Source organism: Gymnoscopelus microlampas (genome assembly GCF_963454915.1).
Source record: "Gymnoscopelus microlampas genome assembly, chromosome: 24".
NCBI classification, from domain to species: domain Eukaryota; kingdom Metazoa; phylum Chordata; class Actinopteri; order Myctophiformes; family Myctophidae; genus Gymnoscopelus; species Gymnoscopelus microlampas.
Window position 1 is genome coordinate 10084268 of NC_139961.1, and position 13058 is coordinate 10097325.

General features: G+C 39.8%; 1 protein-coding gene across 1 annotated transcript in view; it reads right to left on the reverse strand.

The window, feature by feature from the left end:
- LOC311040347 (hepatic and glial cell adhesion molecule-like) overlaps window positions 1-13058 on the reverse strand; it is a 95077-nt gene that overhangs the window by 62708 nt on the left and 19311 nt on the right. The window lies entirely within an intron of this gene.

Genomic DNA, 13058 nt, shown 5'->3' on the forward strand with positions numbered 1-13058 from the left:
TTATACTGAGTGCTAACATTTTTACAATTGAAGTAATAGAGCCTGCCTGCTTGCTCAGGGGATAAATTGAATCTTGGCCATTAGGTCAAAACTTTTGTCAGATCCTGTGTCTAGGTGAGATATGACCTTTCACACGATCAAATGTCTCAATAGAAGTGCAGGGAGACAAAATACAATCACCCCACCCCAATTGTATAAGTTATATTGCTAACTTCATTAACTGAATTGTTAATTAAAATGAATTCCCCCCAAAAAGATACATAGTGCTGCTTTAATTGTACCTGTATGTTGGCAAACAACAATAGCAAAAAGAGAGAGAGAAAAATAGAGCTAGCGAACAGGAGAAAAGAAAATAGAGCGTATGGCGATTTCATATTTTTATATAACGGTACACAATATGGTAAACTATCTCTGCTAGTTGCCTTGATGTGGACTTTCATTGACTTTCATTGTCCATTTTTTTGGGGTGTGGAGTATGGCCGGCCGGGCGGTACGACTTCAAATCAATTTCCCAATTATTTCAAACTTTTGCCTCCATCATGAGTAATGAGAGATTATTATAAAAACGAAATAGTGAAAATGGCTAATATAGTTTTGGTTAATTGCCCAGCCCTAGTGTGGGGAGAGTCCACTTTTATAGCAAACCACAGTCTACCCTTCTACCTTCTTGTTTCTGCATAGTGGACGCTTGCATGTGCGGGCGCACACACACACACACACACACACACAGCCAGAGAACCACTTTTACTGCTATTTTGCACCATTTACAGTATATCTAGTGAGATGATCTACTGGTCCAAAAATGCCAACACAAAGTTGATGATGAAATTGACCACTTCTGTAACTGCTCACTTCTCGTTTACTTTTTGTAATCAGTCTCCTCCCATAACGTAAACAAAGGCAAGTAGTGCCAAAAATTAAAGCCATGTGCAGTACTGCAAATACTGCCCTATAGATTATCAATCTGGGGCCCTTTAATTTGTATTTATTTTATTGTATTTATTTGATTGACAGATGAGCTTTCACTATTATTATTATGTAGTAGGGCCATGTAAAGCAATGACTACGCCAGCCACACATAGGAGTGAGGGATCCTTTAAACACATTAACCATATACTGTATGTATATATATATACTGTAGATATATAGGACTGAACAAGGTAAGGTTCCCCAGGAAGGTACGGGTTCAGAATTAACAGAACCAGAGGCTGATGTATCGAATGTGTCAAGTTTATTCAACAGTTGGAATAAAATAGTCAGGTTAAAATACAGAAAAGAAGAAAGCGGTTAGTATTAGAGTTCTGCAAAAGGGACTAAACTCAAGAGGCAAAGGGACAATAAGGGTAAGGGCTTCGGGGCCTACTTGGGCCTCTAAACTACGTAAATATACAGAAATTAAACAAATCAAATCCAAATAATGCAAAACCAAAAGAAAATAAAGTAAATAAGTAACCAAAAGCAAATCAGCAAATAAGCAAATCAAAACAAACTACAAATAAGCAAAACCAAAATCATGCAATGCTAATTAATGGCCCAGTATAGCTCTGTCCTCAGTCAACCCCATTGCACTCAGTCTAAATAGTATATTTATATATGGCACGGTGGGAAAAACAGTGATGTTAGTTCAGCTCCTACAAAAATCAAATAAAGCATTAGACCAACCCTCCAACAATTCATCAATTCATTAGGCTCCTATAGCAAGATGACAAAATACAGCAAAATAACAAACATACCCAAATAGTCAATATATGCTCATGGCTCCAATTGATAAAGGCCTGCACAGCCACAGGGTACTGCTGCTCAAAGGACCTGGAGGCTTCTGGAAGTATACAGATATATATTAGTATAATTAACAACAGGCCTAATATTGTCAGCCTATCTAAACTCTTATATATATACTATTGTTACAAGGAGTTATAAACACCTTGTCATTTGTTTCAGATTGTCTTACCGAGAATTAGTCTGTACCCCTCATGCCTCCAGGTCTCTCTCACAAACACTCAAACCAGGCTTCTGGCTAGACAGGAGGCCACAAACCTGGCCACCCCTCTTTATGCACTTTCCTTAAAGGGCCAGTGCTACAATTATTATTATTATTATTTATTTAATTACAAAGAGGGCCGCTGTAATTAACATTCCCGGGCTGACTTTTGTTTCTGAGGAGCTTAAACAGGTCTCTGACTCATCTTCTCTCTCTAGTAGACGACAGTGCCAGTGAAACTGACAAAAAGCAAACTGATGGGAGAACAAATATTAAAAGAGGATTTGAGAAAGAAAACTAAAATCTGCCTTTTGTCAAGGTACAGATTAAAACTTTTTGAGTTTGGATTTGCAATTTTGAATATTGCCTGAGTTATTTAATACCTGAAGGGTTTTTGTATTTAAATTTTGTTTTGTTCCTATGGCTCTTTGTTTTGTTTTTGTTTTAAGAATTGCTCTGTTTAATGCCAGTAGCAATTAGGGGCTGGTGTGTAAGAGCCATAAGAGCCATAAGAACACTGTTTCTGTCCTCTGCTGCAGGCCTCACCATGGTAACTGTTTGATGTTTGTAAGTACATACAGGACATAATGAAAGACATACATATGTATGAACCTAACTTGAATGTGAATGTGGTGTTGAGTCAAAGAAAACTTGAAAACAAATCAATAAAAATATTGAAATACATAAATTAATAAATAAGCTCTTTATTTCACAAAAATACTTTTTTTGCTCAAATAGAAAAAGTGTACTCCGCCAGGCCGGGTTGCCTACCCAGGGCCGGATCCTGGGCCCCTGGGCCTGAGACTGCCTCAGGGGCCCCCACCACCCGTACACCCTTCCCTCCTCTTCTAAGACACAAATGCATGCCGGTGTCAGAACCAGCCAACCCATATCGTCGCTAGATAGACCCACTGCTATGCCGGCTGAGAGTATACACCCATGCCATCCCCATGCCTGTGCAGTCCTGTCATAGCCATATGCATGTATATTAGTTGACCGGAGAGTCCGATTTGCTTATGGGACTCTCAGACTATTTATACTTTTACTCTGCTGTAAATTACAACATTACATGTCTTCATTTTTACATGTCCAAATTGCAGTCTTTGGCATTCCCCAATTTGGTTCCTCAATTGTTGTTTGTCAAACCTTTTGGGCTGACCCCATGTCCAGCTGATCTTTAGTCTAGTTCTCCCATCATCACTTTAAAAGGTAATGCTTTAACCAAACTGAAATGCAGATGTCCTTTGTTAACATAAAACAATCAGTTGTGATTAATTCCACATTTCTATTATAATAAACAATTAATTCCATCACTCATATAAGCATCAGATGTTGTACACTTTTAGTTAGTTGTAGCGATTTTCTTTCTCTAGGTCATTCAAAGTCTGGTCAGATGATGTGGATGAGAGAAGTTCATAGGAAAATACCAGGTGATGTCTCAGTTGTAGCAGCAAAGAAGAGGAGCGATCGATCGGGAAAACATTAAGTCTCAAACAAGCGTCCAAGGTTAACATGTTCTACTTTATTGAAAGACAGACAGTCATATCAATGTGGAACATCCCAATTGAGGCGGTCTCAAATGGACGGTTTAAACTGATCACAATCAAGGAAGCCTCTCTATATGTGTATTGTGATCAGGGGTGCAAAAGTTCATGGTTAGGTGGTTAGCGGAACACGCAGCATCTCAGGCCCACAGACATCCTGTCTGTTAAGGTAGCAGGATGTGCCGTGGTCATCTTCTTCTTGCACAAGCGCTAAAGCCTCTTGTGCGTTGCAGGGTGCAAATGGCCTCCCCGTTGATTTCGCTGGAAGATGAACATCTGGTCCTTGTAGATAACCGTGTTCTTCTGCAAACATGTCAATGTTTCTACACAAATTGCTCAACACTAATTGATTAGACTAAGATAAGAGAGGACGCAAACTTTCTGAAGTTCCCTAAACGCAGAGGACACGAACTTGGTGAAGTTCCCTAAATTTAGTACACTACTACGCTTACAATAAGAAAAGGTGCATGGGCTTTCAGAGACATGTTAAAGGTTGACTAAGGTCACACGCATGCAATATGATAACAGGTGTGTTACTCACACCCATTGTATAATATTCACTACAGTTTCATACTTCAGCAGTATGATCAATAGTGTTTATTGATTGATTGATTGATTGATTGATTGATTGATTGATTGATTGATTGATTGATTGATTGAATACTTTATTAGCAGTTTGCAAAAAAAAGCACAGGAAAGTACAGTTCAATACAAGGTCAGCTAAGAGGATTTAAAACCCAAGAAAGCCTCCAACTCAGGTTTTTTTCTTTTTCGTCTGACTTCGTCATTCTAATCAATGATGGACAAAACAACTATCTCCACATTAATGGTCAAAAACCTCCTAACTGCACTTGTGCTGTATTTGGGTAAAGTGATGATAATATAAGGACATATTCAAGTATCTGACAATGTGTAAAGGTACCAACGTTGATGAGGCTTTATTGTGTTGTTTTAAAAACATGTTTTCTTTTTACATTTTCCCCCCATTTCCTGATAAGTTAATATTTTGGACATAGTTGGTTTCTGCCGGACAGCAGAGATACATTACGCTTCACATTCAAAATAATGGTTTGATTTGATGGCCTTGCAGCCCTGACATTTGACATCAACGGTCAAGTGGCCTTGACCTGAAAATGATGAAGTTCCGGGCCTGGTGTGAGATATGATCTACAAGACAACATTTCAACATGCATTTCAACATGCATGTACCCAGGCTGCAGAGCTGACATGTGGGGAGGAGAAACACACAGACCTGGGGGCTCGTCTCTGGACGCTTGTAACGGAAGAGCCATATATTTTAGGTGATACTGTGCCATACATTTGCCCAATCTGTATTACTTTATTACAATAGTTCCATTTATAGAGTTATACTGAAGTCTGTTTCAGTCAGTCATGTGACCACCTCTGCCACCTCTTCTTTTTTCGTCTTTTTCTTTCTACATAAAAGGCGTTTCCACTTCCTCTTTCCTATAAACAGACCAACAAACACCACATGTTTTATCATTGGTCAGAATCTTATGTTGCAACGTTGGTTGGTTGATCCACAGAGAGGAGGTAATGATTGGTTGATCCACAGAGAGGGGGTAATAATGATTGGTTGATCCACAGAGAGGTTGTGTCTTATGGAGCGTTTGGCTTTCATGTTGAATCTATCAGTTGATGTGAAGCTTCTCAGAGTCACAGAGCAACACATCTCTCTACATCCACCTCTGACCTACGACCTCCACCTGCCTCTCCATCTGACCTACGACCTCCACCTGCCTCCCCATCTGACCTACGACCTCCACCTGCCTCTCCATCTGACCTACGACCTCCACCTACTCTCCTCTCCATCCTCCGTACATCTGATCAAAACACATGGAGACTGTAATATTAAAGGATGTACTGAGTGAACTGTAAATTATGGTTAATTCATATTTTTGTATTAATTAATATACTGTAGAAATACATTAATTTCATACCAAATGTATAACTGATTGTTCAGCACCTTTAAGATTACATCTATAATTATAATAATGAAACATTCATGTGTGATGTTATTTATTCATCTTATTCATACTATCCAGGTATAGAGACCCACTGTGATGCTATTTATTTATCTTATTATTCATACTATCCAGTTATAGAGACCCACTGTGATGCTATTTATTTATCTTATTATTCATACTCTCCAGGTATAGAGACCTACTGTGATGCAAGACAGCATGGAACTCAATGTTATGCAGCTCTGGGAGGAACCGTTGATTTACGACTGGTCAATAACACTGAGACAGGACTTCAATACAAATGGTCAAAAGAGGCAAAAGACGATGTATTCAAGATTAAAAGGAATAACTTTAAGGCTGTAGATAAATACAGACACAGATCATCCTTTGATAACATTAGTGGGACATTTAAGATGAGTGACATCACAAGGAGTGATGAAGCTCAATATGTCCTTGAAATCATTGATGACAAATCAGGAAAGTCCATTGAAACTAAATATCTCCGACTGTCTGTTCAAGGTAAAGTGCTGCTAATAAGAACTGATATACAATAATCAATAATCATTGACAACAACAACAACAACAACAACAACAACAACAAAAACATATTCTAGTATATCTTAGAGACAACATCACTTTTCTATTGTGGTTAAGTTTTGGTTACAGTAGTTTAGTGAAATTTAGTAAAACCTCAGTTATAAACCTTTACTGATTACAGAGTTGGTTCAGTTCTGAGAGAACATCTGGAACATCTGCACTTTCATGTCAGATGTTCATTTAATTCATAATTAATTGCTATGAAAAATTAAAATAAATTATAAACACTAACTATTTTTCCTAATTACATGTAGTAGTAGCAGATATTTTCTGTAAAAGTAGAGACTAGAAGAACTGTGAATAAAATGCATCAACGAAGCAGTAACATGGCAGAAATACAATTACAAATGTGTCTTATACCACATAGGAAGTCCAGTTGCTCTGGACATGATCATATGCTAAATGCAAACTGCATATGTACAATATGTAACAACATGTAAGTGTGACAATGTCACATCTATCAAACTAATGTATTGTCTTTTACTATGTTTTAACTGTGTGTCCTCCAGCTCCGGTGTCTCCTCCTAAGCTGTCCTCTGAGTGTCTGTCCCAAGGACAGATGAGGGTGTCCTGCTCCTGTGAAGGGGACAGTGTCCAGTACAGCTGGACTCTGGATGGACAAACCCCGACAGACAAGCAGCTCCTCTCTGGACATCATGACACACAGACCATCACTGTGACACTGGGTACATCTGGACTCCTGGCCTGCTACGTCAACAATAGTGTTAGCAGAGATGTTGCTTATCAGGACATCAAACATTGTCCAGGTGAGACTGAACATGATTATAACTGATGCTTATATTGCTCCTACAAATGTTGTCCAAACATCACACAAATCGGTACACATATGTCTATAGTCCTGTGATCAACACGGATCTGTCCGATCTTTCATATTCCATCCTGATTGGCTAAGATTGACATCTAAAGTTTGCAGGAGTGGCTCGTTTTGAACGAAATGCCTCAAATCATAAACGCAGCGTCCGATTGCCATGAAAAAATACACACACATTCCCACTAGGCCATGGAAGAAATGCCACCCTTTTTACATTGTCCTGTTTTAGCGACACCAGGAGGCTGATTTTTGCGCGCAAAAAAATAATACAAATTGTGTCCAAACATCATGCAAATCTATAGTCAAGTGATCAAGACAGATCTGTCCAATGTTTTGTAACCTACCTGACATGGCGGAGACCTGTGCTCCAAGGAACACTTTTTCTAGTTTTCTTCTTGCATTTGAATCATGTAAATGAACAACTCATGAGCATGAAAATCGTTAATTAGATTTTCATTTCTATGTTGGTCATATGGTGACCTACAGGATATCAATCAATGATATCCTGTGTTGAACGGGAGGAGTAGGACGAAAGTGCTACGTCCTCCCGGTGGGGGCTCCTCACTTGCAGGTGAGCCAGTACGGTACAGTGACAACACAAAGAAATGTGTGGTGGGGAGGAAATAATTAGCAAACTTGGCATAATGACTATAAATAATGTATTTGCTGTGTTGTGTTATGTTGTATGTGTATGTCTACTTCATGTGGTATCCATTGTGTTGTGTTGTGTTGTGTTGTGTAGATCACAGTGTGCATCTCTACATCCAAGTGGCTGAAATGTGCGTCCTGCTCATGGTGTGTGTTGGATTCTACATTTACTACAAGATGAAGACCCGCCCTCCACCACAAGACCCGCTTTACTGCAACACGGTTGTCATGGTAACTGATTAACTTCTAGGTGTCACTGTTGTTTGGACGGATCTGCACTCTCACTTCTCCCATAGAAAGGCACTGGCATTCACTGACTGCACCCCCCCTCCTTTTTTACTCCCATTTTTGTCTTTGCCAGGCCGAAGGCCATGTGAGAGACTATGTTTTACCGAGACTATGTTTTGCACCCCGTCCGTCCGTCCGTCCGTCCGTCCGTCCGTCCGTCCGTCCGTGTGTGTGTGTGTGTGTGTGTGTGTGCAAAACTTTTTTAAGTTCCCCCTTTTTCTACTCTGTACACATAGTGTTTTATATTTGTTGATGATATTGTGTTTTGGTGTTATTTTTATGTTGATGAATCGAATACATGATAGGACCACAATGGTAACAAGTCCCCTGGACTTTTTTGTGTTATCTGCATTTGTAGATAACAGTAGTAGTTGGTAAGAAATTCAACAGAAGTCAAAGGCTTCATTTGAAGGACATTATGTTTGTTCCAGACTAGTGATTTGATTTCAATGACATGATTCTCATCTCTCTAGACATCAGCTAAAATCTGTAAGAGAACTGATAAGAGACTTGATAAGCCAAAACCTTATTGATTTCTGATTGTCAATAACTTGGGAATGGATTCCGTGAAAGAATCAATTCTCAATCCCCATCCCTACTCAGGGGGTAGAGCGGCTGCTTGGGAAACGGAAGGTTCCCGGTTTGATCCCCGCCTCTCCCTGGGTTAGTGTCGAAGTGTCCTTGAGCAAGAGACTGAACCCCTAACTGTTTCCTTATTTGTGTGTGTGTGTGTGTGTGTGTGTGTGTGTGTGTGTGTGTGTGTGTGTGTGTGTGTGTGTGTGTGTGTGTGTGTGTGTGTGTGTGTGTGTGTGCGCGCGCGCACAAGAGAGAATGGGTGAATGTAATATACATTGTAAAGCCCTTTGTATAAAAGCACTATATGCAACGTTTAGCCTACTGTAAAATTATAGTTTAAAGAACCTTTTACAAAATGACCATGTTTTAAACTCAATGATATTTTATTTGCATACATGATCTCTCTCTCCACAGTATATGTTATCAATAATAATCATGATAAGACAGAGAACTGGGAGAAAGCAGAAGTTGGTTTATGGTTGACGTCTCAGATGTTGACATTTATTTAGCTGTTTCATGCTGTGTTTCTTTTAACGGCTGAATTAACATAAGACATGCGTGAGATAAAAAATACTAGATGACCCTCTGGCTTAAAATTTGTGGCTGAAAGTTAAGAGAATATTTGCAAATACATATTATTGTAATAGGCCTACATTTCATCCCATTTTGAAATTCATGCATATATCATACATTTAACTTGGCCTACATCGATACTGTACGTGTGAGCTTTGTTATCAGATTGTAACCTGACTCCGCACACACATTTTGTTTCACTTTCCGGAGGGAGGGGGGTTTACCAGGCTAATCAGATTGTGCTTTTGCAATAAAACATTTAATACTTCATCATTGAGCATTTGTTTGAAATAACCTCCTTGCATTTATCAGTAGCAATTAGAAGTGTGATGTTTCCCCCTATTGTCTGTTATAGGTATTTCATCTCTGCTTAGTGAGGGTGCATCATCTGTTAAAACCTTTGTTCTTCATAAATTGCCATGAATGTGAATCCATCTGTCAATCCATCAATCAATCAATCAATCAATCAATCAATCAATCATAGCTGCAATGTATGTTACTGGGTATTTGTTATTTATTCAAATCATGGTTATTAGTTATTCTGCCTGGGGTCATTTTAACGTCTGCTCAGGCTTTTGTGTTTACCCCATACAGTTTTTAATTTGCATAATTCAATATTTTGATAGTAGTTTTATTAGACACTTCCTATTAGTGATGCGTGGGCCGACCCGTAGCCCGCAGGTCCCGCGGTCAATATTTTAATCAGTTATTTTTTGGGTGAACTACTCCTTTAAATGGTTGAAAAGATTGGATGAGACGGGGAAGCGTTTCTTTTGACCGCAGCTGAAAAATAAATATGACTGATCGATGCAATCGGCGAGATTATTTGTAAACAAAAAGAGACACGAGTAGTAATAGCCTATGGCCTACACCCACTGACCAAGAAAAGTGGCTTCTGCTGGAATCTCTGTTTGGAACGTGCATTTCCCCCCCAAAAATGCCTCTGTTGATAAACCTGACCCATATTTGCATACTGGGCCCTGATTGGTCCCTCACAACTTCGGCGGGAGAGAAATCCAACTGAGAGGGGCCAGACATAATCTGCCAATCTGCTTTTCAATGGCAGATTCATCTGGAACCAGGCTAAACACTCCTTCCCTCTCTCTGTCGCTCCCTACCTCCCCCCCCCCCCCCCCCCCCCCCCTTTTTCTCTCTCTCTCTCTCTCTCTCTCTCTCTCTCTCTCTCTCGAAAGCAATTGAATGGACTTGCTATAGACTACAGTGTCGAAAAGCAAGTCGGTAGGCTACTTTTTGCGGGTTACAAACAGGCCGGGTCGTTGATTTATATATTTTTGGGGCGGGTTGGGTGGGTTGGGCTCTGTGGCGGGGCGGGTTATGAAAAAATCCTGACTTGCGCATCACCACTTCCTATATAAACCCATTATTACTTCAAAATCCATGTTAACCATGTTAGACTCAAAAACACGTCTGTGCTTCTGGTGACTGATATATTACTTTGTTCTTTGAAAATGAAAAAAACATTACAATAGATTAAATGAATAAGGTTTTTAATGCAAATTTCCAGTAATGTTTTAAAGTGTTTTCCTCTGGGACTTTTGAATAATGTCATATCTTTTTTAGATTATTTCTGTGCTTTAAATTCATAATCAATCAAATAGTAAATGTAACTCCACCTCTACACTTTTACCATTGAGCTAATAGAGCCTGCCCGCTTGCTCAGGGGATGAATTGAATCTTGACCTTCAAAATTCATGTCAGATCCTGTTTCTAGGTGAGACATGACCTTTGACACGATCTAAATGTCTCTATAGAAGAGCAGGGGACAAAATACAACCACTCCAATTATATAAGTGATATTGTATCAACATAATCTACCATACAGATTGTATAAATGATATTGTATTAACATACTCTACCATACAGAGTGGACAAAATTACCTTTTAGGGACCGGGGTTGGTTTTGCTGACAAACAGAACGGTGCAGAGAGGGGATTAACCAGTTTGATCCGGTCTAGAGTCCGCCTACTGTATCCGGTAGTTTGCACACACACACACGCACGCACGCACGCACGCACGCACGCACGCACGCACGCACGCACGCACGCACGCACGCACGCACGCACACACACACACACACACACACACACACACACACACACACACACACACACACACACACACACACACACACACACACACACACACACACACACACACACACACACACACACACACACACACACACACACACACACACACACACACACACACACACACACACTGTTTCCATAACCAGACCCGATCAACAACCTGCAAAGTGAACTGATCCCAGACCAGAGGAGCATCTGCTTCTGCTCTGCTCACCCAAGCAATAAGGTCATGTCAGGACACCGTTTACTTCTCACTTTGTAAGAGTTCAAAAATCATGTTTGTTTTTAGTGAGTTTTCACAACACTGATATCCTCCTATTGACTCATGATTTAACAACCATGGTTTCACTGTTCTAAACTCAGTGGCGTAAAGTAACTAAGTACATTAGTTACATTGATTATTTGAAACTTTAGTTACTAGTTACTTTGTAGATTTTCATTATTACAAAAACACTTCACCTTGGCAATTTGAAAATAGTCGATATACAAGCTCACAACGTGTCTTCTGAGCATGCATATCTGCTATTTTCAAAAGATTGTCACAATTATTACATAAACAACTAATCGCAATTATAGAGATAATCACAATTACTTTGTCATAATTGTTTCCAGGTTGAAAAATGTTCACTTTCTTTTTTGAAATACCTATTTTTATGTAATAAATGTCAGTAATTTCTTTTCATATTTCAGTATTTGACATTTTCCTACACAATGACAGTGCCCATCAACCAGCTGTCTCTCAACTCTTAATCACATACACACACACACACACACACACACACACACACACACACACACACACACACACACACACACACACACACACACACACACACACACACACACACACACACACACACACACACACACACACACACACACACAAACACACACACACACAGATTTCCTTTACACTAGCTGAATCATTAGACTTTGCACTGTTCAGCTTGTTAGTGCAGTCCAGGCTGTTGTAGCTCAGTCCATGTTTAACTAACTATACGCTAGTACTGTATGATATACTAACATAACCTCACATGCAGCAACACCTTTATTGCCCGCTTGAGCATGTCTATTATGAAGCCTCCCGAGTCCCTCTTACATAAAGTAGCTCTGGTCCATATAGGTCCAGGTCTAACGTGGTTCTACAGAGCTACCAGAAGGCTCTGTAGTCTCTGGACTCTTGGGTTGTGTAGTTACCTTGCCATGATGTAACTCCAAAGGTGGACAACAAATTTGAAATAATTGCCCCATTGATTAGAAATTGATAATTCAAAATATAGCAGGAAGTTCACATTTTTATATAAAAAAAAAACAGTACTGGGTTTTGTAATGTTCTATATTGTCTGAATCAGCTTTGTTTGTGTTCGTTTACGTGCTAAAAGAGTGACTTTGAGAGCTGTTTTACCGTACAATGTAAGCAGCGGCGTAACAAGGCAACAGTGGGCCCCGATGCGGGGTGGTCACCGTGGGCCCCCAAATGACTCTGGGACCCAACGCAAAAGCGTTGTCTGTATCCCGCTAGTTACGCATCTGCAGGTAAGTCAATGAGGACCATATTTTGAATTATCAATTTCTAATCAATGGAGCAAATATATATTTTTTCTTGTCCACTTTTGGAGTTACATCATGGCAAGGTAACTACACAACCCAAACCTCTACCAAAGTGGTCTTCTCTTGCCCTTTAACACAGTTGTTCTTCCCACTGTTTGTTTTAAGAACAAAGTCTCCTGTTTCCACACACACAATAATGTGCCCGCCCACCTGAGGAAAAACACACGCACGCGCTTCAGTTGACACAGTGCACGCGTGCACTGTGTCAACTGATCGGCACCCTCAGGGTCCTAGTGCTCTTCGTGTACAGCACACAAACACATAGGCAGGCAGACGCACAGATAAAAATATATTTTATATGCATCTTCCCTT